We start from the raw sequence: 12,796 nt of genomic DNA on the forward strand, positions 1-12,796 counted from the left end.
TTTTGCGTCTGCCCCATACATTGAGAAGACAAGCAATATATTGATTATGCATGTGAGGTTATGGGAAACACATATCCATATTAGCCATGTTGCAAAAGAGAACACACACATACCCACAAACCAAAAAAAAAATAATAAAGTTAAAAAAGTATGCTTCAATTTGTATTCATCAGTTCTCTCTCTGGAGTGGATAACATTTTTCATCATGGATTCTTTAAAATTGTCTTGGATTATAATCTTGATAGGAGCAGCTAAATAATTCCCAGTTAATCATTCAGGCAGTACCTTTCCGACAGAGGTTCTTACTCTTTTTTCGCTCTTATTCTTCTGATTGTGCAGAATACTTTTGGGGGACAATGATACTCCCAGTGCCTGGCTGTAACATCGGGAGAGTACATAAGTATCTGACAATGTGCGTGCCCAAGGGACAGGGTCCCAAATGTGAGATCAGTTCATTTACAACTTAAGTTCCAACTCTGACTTTCCTACAGTTACATAAAGAGTCTAGAAGAAAGTGGGTTCAGGCTTAGAGAACATAAGGAAAGAGTAACTCACAGCTTTTGGTTCCTGGAAAGGTTTATTTATTTCTTTATTCATTCATTCATTCACTCATTTGTTTATTAATTTATTTGTTTATTCATTTGTTTGTTTATTTCAATTTGCATTGAACTTCTCAAGGAATTCTCTTTAGGTATGGTTTAGCTTCTTTACAGGGTTACTTGTGGAGCATTGAATTCAACTCAAGTCTGTCTTTGGTTCTTCATGCAGATGCTAGTGCTAATTGTTCCAGGCATGCTACTAAGAAGCTGATGGAAAGATGAAAGAAGGAAAGGATTAAAAGAAAAAAGCCAAGGTTGAAGACTACCTCCCCACCAACTTCATCCTCTCCAAGTGATTCCTTCTTAAAGGTGGCTCTTTACCACTTAATTTTTCACCTCTCTCAGACTTGAACTGGCCTGAAGTATCTGTAGGGCATGATCAAATTTTCAGAGCCAAATGGAACACTTTCTTCATGTTATGTCATTTTCAGTTCATCCAATGACTGAGCAAAGACATCTAATTTGATAAAAAAAGTATTCTTAAAGTTAGTTGGAATGACCTTGAGAGCAGAATGTTTAAAACTCACTTCTACTGTGATCTTGCAATCTGTGTGCATCCCTGTTCCCTGGGAAAGCAAAGAGACATATGAAGCAAAAGATGGTTAGTCAAGCTGATAATTCCCGCTTTATCAAAAGCATTTGGGACTGCTATTGTTTCTCACATCTTAATGCTCTACATTTTACTTTCATTTATCATATACTGAAATATTTTTCTCTCCACAGTGATTTAGTGTGTATGTATATGTGTGTATGTGTGTGTGTGTGTGTGCATGCGTGTGTGAGTGTATTTTGGGGGGGGTGATATCTTGGGGAGGGAGGTAGATTTTGGTATCCAGCATTTTAGAAGGATGAGCTGAAAGTGATAATTTATTACTGCAAAATCAGTTTTTCTACACTTAAACACAGAAAGCCTTGGGGAGTTTATATAGGCTGGAATGGGTAGAACAGCTGGTGTTATCTGCCCATACACTGTGAATGAGCTGGTACCTTGAAGCTGAAATACTTTGTGAATTCACACATGCTCTCTCCATTGAGCAGGTCTTATAAGATTAGGGTGCCACCATCTGATTGACAACGCTCCAAGCAGCCATTGCAAGTCATTTGTTTCATTCATCCTGGAGAAAGGAAGACTGATAATATAGAGATAATAGTGATGATGAAGATGATGATGGTGATTATGATACTGCCAATAATAATGATAAAGATGGTATGGGGGAGGCATGATATTTCTTTTCAGTTATTCAAATGATAGTCTTGTGGAATATGCATTAGACTTTTTGCTTGTTTCCAGAGGACAGAAACAGAAACAATGGGCAGAATTTTAGAGAAGGAGATTTCAGTTCAATGTATGTTAAAATTTCTGAATATTTAGAGTTATCCAAATGTGGAATGGTTTCTTTTCAGTAGTACTTGTTTCCCTCTTACTTCAGGCACATGATCAAAGTTTGGATGACCCCCTCACTGGGAATTAGAATGCAAATCCCTTGAGAATGAGGATTATTTTATTCTTTGTACTCGTATCTCCAGTGCCTAGCACAGAGGTAGGCACATGATAGGTGCTTTGTAAGATCTTGTTTACTGATGGATGTTTAGGAGGGAATCATTAGTCAGTGAATTGGGTTAGATGACTTTTAAGATTCCTTTCAACTCTCTCATTTTATTAGACCTCTCTATATATTTGAGTCCTCTATCCTCCTGTCATTTAATCCCTCAATTTTATTTTCATATTCTGCCATCTGACAAGGTGAAACTCTTTACTCTTTGGAAGGTAAGTATATTTTAGAATCAGCAAGATTTTATTTCAATGACACTTCTCCAGTTACCATGTTCTTGACAATGAGTCTTTTTTTGGCATCTGAATATTTTACCTTTTGGTAATAGAAATTTTCCACATGGTTCTCATGAAAGATTAATGATTATGTTTAGTTTCTTTAGAGCATTAATTAACCCACAGAATACCCTGGACAGTATGTCATTATGTTCAGTTTATAGATGAGAAAAAGACAGAGATTTAGTTACTTAGTTGCTAGATTGTATTATCTGTCCAGGCCTAAATCTGTGGATGAATACAATTTTTGAAGATTTGCAAAAATAATTACTCCATCTTTATCTAAAAAAAGGTGATAACTTAGAAAAAAAGCAAGAACAGAGATACTTTAGTATGATCCCCTAAATTTAGAAAGGAAAATATATTGAGAAGGTAAGTTCCTAGGTCACACAGCCAAGTAGTAGAACTGTGTCCAGAAATTATATGTACTTGTATTCTATCCAGTGATCTATGTACTACAATTTGTTTCTTTAGGAAAGTTAATCAACGCTTGCCTATAATCTGCAAACCAAAGGATAGTTTTGTTTGTCTTAGTGGGAATTGTGGGGAGAAGACAGAGATATTTACAAATGTTGTCTCACAATTAAAATTCAACAAATTCTTGCAATAAGAACTAACATTTATATAGGGTTACTATGTGCTGGCCACTGTCCTAAATGCTTTAAAATATTATCTCATTTGATCCTCACAACAACCCTGGGAGGAAAGTGCTATTATTATCCCCATTTTAGAGATGAAAAAACTGAGGCAAATAGCAATTAAGTGACTTGCCCATGATCACACCTATTAAGTGTCAGATACCAGATACCAGATTTCAGGAAGACTCCAGTTCCAGTACTCTATCCACCACACTATCTAGCTTCCCTTTTATTTAATATTTAAAGTAAAAGTGAAAGCTAAGTGAAGCTATACACATACACACACACACACACACACACACACACACACACACACACACACACACACACACACATATATATATATATATATATATATAGCTTATACTTCCAACAATATCATACCCTGGACATCCACTTGGTCTTTTCTGTGTAGATAGTTAGACCATCCTTTTCTGAGGGATTGCTAATTTAATCTAGTGTTTTAGAGATTGATACAATTAGTAGAATATCATCCACTAACAGGGAAACCTGAAATAACTCTTCCCATATGGAGAATTTCTCTGTGATCTGGATTCTATTCTAGATCTCCTCCATAACTGTGGTGAATACTCTGCCAAGGATGTGTTGCTCTATTTTATTCCTTACCTGATATTCATAATCACAGGATCGATGAATCAGATTATCTCTGGGTACAGAATTGAACGGAAGAGAGACAGTGGTTTGGATTCCCTTTGGGAAATGATTCCAACCTGCTTGCTGAAACAAAGACCTATTTTAATGCCAACTGTCTGCTGATATTGTATGTCTGTAAATCATGGCACATTGCAATCGATGGAGAAAGACAATGGAAAAGGGCATGGTGATTATGACTAGTTCACATTTTTCACATCAAAGAAATGTATGATCAAGAAAGTTGACCTAGGCATGTGATGAGAGTGAAGGACGATAATTAGACACTCTGTGTATTGACGTTATTTTCAGCATATTAAAAGAAAGTGAGAAAGATAGTCACCTCATTTCATGCATATTTAGTAATATACTTTTAAGAGGATGTAGAACAGCCCTGTAGAGTATGGACAGACATGGATGGTCTGAATCACTAAATCATATCATTAGAGGGAATTGCGAGGAATGAGATCATAGATTAATTTGTGCAAGAGTAGGTTGTGGGAGAGACTCAACATATTCCTGCCTTTAAAATTTAAAATCTCACCCATTGCCCCAGAAGGGTGATGTGGTTGGGGGTATCGGAGGTCTCACTATGTCTGCCATTTTCAACTTTCAGAGCATACTGACAGTTATCTTGCTGCTTATATGTACCTGTGCATATATACTATCCTTGGCTCCTAGCCTTTTGGACAAAAATAAAACTGGACTGTTGAGTATATTTTGGAAGTGTGCCAGAATTGGTGAACGAAAGAATCCCTATGTAACAGTACACTGTATAGTAATAGCTTTCAGCATCTTGTTCATCCAGTAACTGGAAAATACCAGAATTTAATTAGTGTCAGATTTCTATAAAGGACTTGCTTACAGAAAACAATGGGGAGAGTGATTATTGACTCTGTCAGTTGTGTACCTTAATGGAAAGACTCCTGGCTGTTGTTCTCAATTATATGTGTTAATGGACCAAGGTTGCTCTCTATAAAGAAGACGCAATTGTTAATATCACAATGGATTGATATCTGCATAATGATCGACCTTATTTATAGTTCTGCCACTACAATGGCATTCTGTAAATGTCATTCTTTTGTGTAACCTGTTGATCTACAGGAGGTATTTCTTTTGCATACAGCAGAAAGCTAACTTGGTAAATGATTGCTCAAGCTCCTTTCTATATGATTTGAGGGAAAATTGTATCTTAAGATGAAAACATTTCTATAATGAACATTTTTTTAATTTGAGAAAAATGATTGGATATTATGCAAAGATTCATAAAAAATTGCATTTGTATCTAATGATGCTTTAAACATGTTTTCCCTGGTCACCTCAAATTGTACTGATTATCTGTAGCTTACTATATTTTCCAACTTTATGAAGTCAGTCTATGCCATACATATGCAAAGAAATTGCTAAGAAATTTTATGTAAGAGTGTTACAAGAAAAGTATTGTTTTCAGTTTTCATTACAAAAAAAATCTGAATTCTTACAGATTTTCTCAGTTAAAACAAAGAACTATAAGGAAAGTTTACCAGGGTATTTCCTCTTGAAATCTGGATCAACATGTCACTTAAGCGTCTATTCAAATACCTGCTGCTAAAGACAAAACATTTTCAAGATGAATTGAACTAATTAGAACAATTTTAACAGGATGGTTCCTATGTTTCATTGATTTGGATCTTAAGTCTTTAATAATGAAACAATTGTTTTCATTGCCAGATATTCAAACTTTTTTTAAAAGACCTTGAAAATAGATCAATTGATCTATATAAATTATTTTTTTGACAACTTGATATGGTGTTTTTTAGATGTTTAAAGATATGTAACTGGTATATGCAGGTATTAACTTGTATCAAATCCAGTAATTTAGCATTTTCTATTCTTAAAAATATTTTATACAAATTACGCTCAGATTGAATGAAAGAATAACATCAGTGACTTTTAAAACAACAAATTATAAATGCACAATTTATGTACTCTTCAAGAGTGCTGTTATTTTTATGGGTCTTTAAGGAGAAAGCATAAAAGGAAATTTTCATGATTGGGTACACTTATAATTTCTATTTCAGCTGAAATTCAGTCAGTTTCAAAGTAGAGCTCAAAACTTGTGAAACATTTAATTACTTTAAGTGGGTTCCTTGTGTTGGCAGTTTGAAGACCAACTTAATAAAATTCTTGCTCAAATATTGGTGTGAATATATGTAAATAAATTGCTTTGGGTAGAATTGTCATTTTTATTATATTGCCTACCTATAAGCAACTGATGTTTTTCCATTTACTTATGTCTGACATTATTTGTGTGAAAAGTGTCTTGTAAATGTGTTCATATAGTCCCTGGGTTTGTTTTGGCAGGTAAAGTCTCAAATATTTTATAGTGTCTACCCTAGCTTTAAATGGGATTTCTCTTTCCATCTCTTGCTATTGGACTTTGTTAGTAATATATAGGAATGCAGAAGATTTGTGCAAGTTTATTTTGTAACCTGCAACTTTGTCAAAGTTGTTTATTATTTCAAGTAGTTTTTTACTTGAATCTCTGGGATTCTCTACGTATATCTCCATATCATCTGCAAAGAGGGATAACTTAGTTTCTTCTTTGCCTATTCTAATTCCTTCAATTTCTTTATCTTGTCTAATTGCTACAGCTAACATTTCTAGTACCGTATTGAATGATAGTGGTGATAATGGACATCCTTGTTTCACTACTGGTCTTATTGGAAATGCATCTAGCTTATCTCCATTGCATATAACGCTTGCTGAAGTTTTTAGGTAGATGCTGCTTATTATTTTATGGAAAGTTTCCTTTATACCTATGTTCTCCAGCATTTTTAATAGGAATGGGTATTGTATTTTGTCAAAAGCTTTTTTGGCATCCCTTGAGATAATCATGTGGTTTCTGTTAGCTTTGTTGTTGATGTGATCGATAGTGCTAATAGTTTTCCTAATATTGAACCAGCCTTGCATTCCAGGGGTGAATCCTACCTGATCATAATGTATTATTCTCGTGATAAGGTGCTGTATTTGTTTTGCTAAAATCTCATTTAAAATTTTTGCACCTATATTCATTAGAGAAATAGGTCTATAACTTTCTTTCTCTGTTTTGTCTCTTTCTGGTTTAGGTATCAAAATCATATCTGCATCATAAAAAAAATTTGGGAGGACTTCTTCCCCAGTTTTCAAAAAAAGTCTCTAATATAGTATTGGAATTAACTGTTCTTTAAATGTTTGATAGAATTCACTTGTAAATCCATCTGGCCCTAGAGATTTTTTCCTAGGGAGTTCATTGATGGCGTGTTCAATTTCTTTTTCTGAGATGTTTAAGTCTTCAACTTCCTCTTCTGTTAATCTGGGCAATTTGTATTTTTTAAAATCCTCATCTATCTTATTTACACTGTCGAATTTATGGGCATAAAGTTGGGCAAAATAATTTCTAATTATTGTTTTAATTTCCTCCTCATTGGAGGTGAGTTCGCCCCTTTCATTTTTTATATTATTAATTTGCTTTTCTTCTTTCTTTTTTTAATCAAATTGACCAAAGGTTTGTCAATTTTACTAGTTTTTTTCATAAAATCAACTATTGGTTTTATTTATTAGTTCAATAGTTTTCTTAATTTCAGTTTTATTAATATCTCCTTTGGTTTTCAGTATTTTTAATTTGGTATTTATTTTGGGATTTTCAATTTGTTCTTTTTCTAGCTTTTTCAGCTGCGTGCCCAAATCATTGATCTCCTTTTCCTCTATTTTATTCATGTAGGCATTCAAAGATATAAAATGTCCCCTAAGAACTGCTTTTGTAGTATCCCATAAGATTTAGGAGATTGTCTCATTATTGTCATTCCCTTGAATGAAAGTGTTGATTATTTCTATGATTCGTTGTTTAATCCACTCCTTCTTTAGGGTTAGATTATTTAGTTTCCAATTCATTTTTGGTTTATCTTTCCATGACCTTTTATTACATATAATTTTTATTGCATTATGATCTGAGAAGGATGCATCGACTATCTCTGCCTTTCTACAATGGATTGTGAGGGTTTTTATGTTATAGAACATGGTCAATTTTTGTATATGTGTCATGCACTGCTGAGAAAAAGGCATATTCCTTTCTATTCCCATTCAATTTTCTCCAGAGATCTATCATATCTACCTTATCCTTATTTATTTACCTCTTTAAACTCTTGCTCCTTTATTTTGAGGTTAGATTTATCAAGTTTAGAAAGGCAGATATTGAGGTTCTCCACTAGTATAGTTTTGCTTTCTCTTTCTTCCTTCAACTCCCCCAACCTCTCCTCTAAGTATTTGGATGCTATACCATTTGGAGCATACATGTTTAGTAATGATATTGCTTCATTTTCTATGGTGCCTTTTAGAAGGATATAGTTTCCTTCCTTATCTCTTTTGATTAGATCTATTTCTGCTTTTGCTTTGTCTGAGATTAGGATTGCTACCTCTGCTTTTCTTACATCAGCTGAAGCACAATATATTCTGCTCCAACCTTTTAACTTTACCCTGTGTGTATCCCCCCATTTCAAATATGTTTCTTGTAAGCAACATATTGTTGGATTATGCCTTTTAATCCATTCTGTTGTCTGTGTTTTATGGGAGAGTTCATTCTATTCACATTCACAGTAATGATTACAATCTGTGTATTTCCTTCCATTTTCTTTCCCACCATTTGTGCTTTCAGTTCTCCCATCTCTCTTCCTCTCTTTAATAGTTTTCACTTTTCACCATCACCTCCCACAGTCTTCCCTTCCTTCTTTTAGCCCCCTTCCCTTTTACTCCCCTTTACCCTTACTACTTATTCCCTCCTTTTTATCTTCCCCTCCCCTTTCTTCCCCCTTTCCCTTCTACTACCTCTAGAGCTAATTAAAATTATATACTTAGTTAAGTTTATTGTTCCCTTCTTGAACCAAATCAGACTTCTCAAACAATGCTCATCTCCCTCCCCTCTTTCCCTCTACCATAATTTTTGTACTTCTTCCTGTGATGTAATTTGCCATTTTCTGTTACAATGCCTTCACATGTGTAAATCATATTTTTATCATCACATCATTTACTTTATACCTATTCCCTCTGTGTATATCCCTTTTATATTTCATAATTGATGTACAATTCTCAAAATTAACAAGTATCATCTTCCCTTATAGGGAGGTAAACAGTTTGCCCATATTGGGTAACAAGGTTTTTTGTTGTTGTTGTTGTTGTTTTCCCATTTACTTTTTTATGGCTCTCTGGAGACTTGCATTTGAAGATCGAATTTTATATTGAGTTCTGGCCTTTTTGACAGGAAGGTCTGGAAATCCTTTACTTCATTGAATGGGCATCTCCTTGCCTGAAATGTTATGCTGAGTTTTGCTGGGTAGTTGATCCTTGGTTGTAGTACCAGCTCCTTTGCCTTACTGAATATCAGATTCCAATTCCTGCAATCTTTTAATGTAGAAGTTGCAAGGTCCTGTGCGATCCTGACTGTAGCTCCTCAATATTTGAATGGTTTCTTTATGGCTTCCTGTAGTATTTTATCCTTCATTTGGATATTTGGCAGTTCTGGAATTTGGCAACAATATTTCTTGGGGTTTTGAGTTTGGGATTCCTTTCCAGAGGTGAATGGTGGATTCTTTCGATGACTATTTTGCCCTCTGGATCTAGCACTTCTGGGCAGTTTTCCTTGATGATTTCTTGGAAGATATTGTCCAGACTCTTCGTTTCATTGTGGCTTTCTGGTAGGCCAATAATTCTTAAATTTTCTCTCCTCGATCTATTTTCTAGGTTAATTGTTTTTCCAGTTAAATATTTTACATTTTCTTCTATCTTTAGATTTTGTTTGACTGATTCTTATGGAGTCATTAGTTTCTACTTGCCCCATTCTAATTTTTATCAAATTGTTTTCTTCAGTTAGTCTTACACAACATGACTATTATGGAAGTCATTTGCAAAACTACACAGATATGGCCTATATTGAATTGTTTGCCTTCCCAAAGGGAATGGATGGGGAGGGAGGGATGAAGAGAAGTTGGAACTCAAAGTATTAGGAACAACTGTTGAGTACTGTTCTTGACACTAGGAAATAAGAAATACAGGCAATGGGATATAGAAAGTTATCTGGCCCTACAGGACAAAAGAGAAGATGGGGACAAGGGAAGGGAGGGATGATAGAAGAGAGGGAAGATTGGTCATAAGGCCAATTAGAATGCTCGGTGTTTTGGGGTGGAGGAGGGGACAAATGGGGAGAAAATTTGGAAACCAAAATTTTGTGAAAATGAATGTTAAAAGTTAAATAATTTTTAAAAATTGTTTTAGTCAGTTAACTTTTGCACCTCCTTTTCCATCTGTCCAATTATTCCTTTTAAGGAATTATTTTCCTCTGTTAGTTTCTGAATTTCCTTTTCCATTTGTTCAATTTTCCTTTTTAAAGAGATATTCTCTTCATGGAATTCTTTTTTCATGCTTTTAAAATCATTAGCCAGTTTCTCTTCTTTTTCCTTCTTCAACTGTTCCAGGAGAGTTGTTTGTGCATGTGAGCATTTCATAGTTCGTTCTGAAGTTTCAGATGGAAGTATAGTCTCAGCTCCAACCTCTTTTGTACTCATATTTTGGTCCTTGTCCCCATAGAAAGATTCTGTAGTTTTTTTCACCCTTGCTTTGATTTTTCTTGCTCATGATGGTGATTGTGTGTTGTGGTTTCTGGTTCTTTCAGTTAGAAGCTGCAGAACTTAGTAATGAACTGACTGGTGTGTAAAAGCTAAGGTAAAGTGGTAATTTGTCTTTTTGTTTTGTGTTTCCTTGATCAGCCCTGGGGCTAGCTTGTTTAGTGTGAGGGAGGGGTGGTTTGGTCATGGGACATCTCCTTAGCTGAGCACAGGCAAAGGCAAGTTCAGGGGTTGGTTATTCCAGCTGCCCTATTGTCTTCCCTTTCCCCTGTAGTGCTGAGGCATGCCTGAATCCTAGTGCAAGTTTTCATCCCTCCTGAGGCTCCTCTCCTAGGGCTGAGACTCACCTGGGTCCTAGTGCAAGTTTCCTCCTCCCCTGGAGCTCCTCTCCTAGTGCTGAAGTACACCTGGATATTAGTGCAAGTTTCTACCCCTCCTGGGGCTTCTCTCCTAGAGCTGAGGCTTGCTTGGGTCCTAGAGCGAGTTTCTACTGCCCTGTGTCCCCTCTCCTTCTGGTTTGGTTCTGCCATAGTAAGAGGAACCCCCCCCCCCCCTAGCTATTTTCCTAGCCTCAGTTGTTATGAGACCTTTTGCCCCCTTGGCTCTTCCCATTGATCCAGGATTTTTCTGGGGAATTATTTTATGGTTCTTTCAAAGTCAACAAGGTGGGAGGAGAGAGCATTTACTGTTCACTCTGCCATTGTGGCTCGCAGAGGTTCAAGTAGGTGACTTACAGGCATTTAGTCTTAGGGCTGAAAGTCTCAGGAGCTGCTGTAGCTTATATCCGGTGCTCAGCGGTTATCCCTCTCTCGCCTCTGCTGGTCTCCCACCCTGGGCTGCCACTCTGCCTTTCCAGCACAGACAGCAGTTGCCCTGGGGTTTTCCTGCTCTGCCATGCCACTGCAAGATGTGCTGTTCTGTGTGCTGTGGGTTCACCTCCATGGAACAGATCCTTCTCATCCACCTTCTGGTCTGTCCTGGGCTATGAATCTGGCACATTCTGTCTGCTATTGGATTCTGCACCTCCAAAATCTGTACCTCCAGATTCTCTTTTTAGAGGTATCGGAAGAAGTTTGTCCAAGAGCTTGGGTGAGTTGTTGTTCTCAATCAGTTATCTTGGCTCCACCCAGTATCTCTAATTTCCTTGAAGGGATCTCTTGTTTTTTCCATTCTGTTTTCTTTTCTTCTTCCTTACTGACTTTTCTTCTTTGTCTTTTTGTTTTTGCATTGCTCATTTAAGAAAACCTTTTTTATCTCTCCTTGCTATTCTCTGGAATTCTGTGTTCAGTTGGATATCTTTCTCTTTCCCTTTCCTTTTTTCTTCAGTTATTTGTAAAGCTTTGTCAGACAGCCATTATACTTTCTTATTTTTGTTCTTTGGAATTTCTTTTGTTGCTGCTGCCTCCTGTACAATATTGTAAATCTCTATCAATAGTTCTTCAGGTACTGTATCTCTCAGATCTAACCCCTAACATGTATTCATCACTTCCATTTCATATTCACAAGTTATTTGGTTCATACCTATATGGTCTGCTGATTTTGGCTGCTTTCTTCAATTTATATCTGAATTTCACAAGAAAAAGCTTGTGACCTGGGCCACAGTCAGTTCCAGCTCTTGTTTTAACTGACTGTACAGAGCGGCTCCACCTTTGGCTGCAAAATATATAGTCAAACTTATTTCTATGTTAACTGTTTGGTGATCTCTATGTGTACAGCCACCTTTTGTGTTTTTGAAAAAGATTTTATCTTTTTACAATATCTTTTTGTGGACACCATTGAGTCATGCCCTGCCCTGGGGAACCCCAACCTCAAATAAGACCATATGGCACCCCTTCCTTTTTTGCTAGCCTCCTGAGTATCTAAGATTTCCTGGTGCTGGAAGGTCTAGAGTAGGGAGGAGAGGTAATCAACACTAAAGAGCAACCACACTCCAAGAACATACAGAATCCGCTTGGATGGAGAGAGTCTAAATTGCTGGAGACCTGAAGCTTTGCTTCATTTCTTTTAAAATTCTCTCAGTGCTATGATTTTGTTTAACCTGTATTTCACAGTCTACTGTAATCCCCAGAGAATTCTCAGCAAAACATTACTTATATCTTTGGTGCCTCAACATGTAGACAGTACAGCAGGAAAACATTGGGTGCCTGTAGCCTCCCAAGGGTCTGAGTTACAGGTGTTATTATCAGGATAGTAATTTTACATGGAGACTTAGGCATAAAATTATTAGAGTATTGGAGTATATGTATATATATATATATATATATATGTGTATATATATATGTATTATGTATATAAATAGAAAGATATCAATAGATATTAGGATCTGTCTATATCTTTCTATCTATCTATATATCAAGAAGGCTTATGTGCTCTATTTTATCTACCATCTTCATTTCAGAATGTACAGTTTATTCGTTTTCACTATAGATGCATAAATAATAGTTG

General features: G+C 36.0%; 1 pseudogene; it reads left to right on the forward strand.

Moving 5' to 3' along the window:
• Window positions 1-3,601: 3,601 nt before the first annotated feature.
• LOC140498512 (protein kish-A pseudogene) lies at window positions 3,602-4,725 on the forward strand (annotated as a pseudogene).
• The last annotated feature ends 8,071 nt before the right edge of the window (window positions 4,726-12,796 follow it).

Source organism: Notamacropus eugenii, chromosome 4, assembly GCF_028372415.1.
Source record: "Notamacropus eugenii isolate mMacEug1 chromosome 4, mMacEug1.pri_v2, whole genome shotgun sequence".
In the NCBI taxonomy this organism is placed as follows: Eukaryota; Metazoa; Chordata; class Mammalia; order Diprotodontia; family Macropodidae; genus Notamacropus; species Notamacropus eugenii.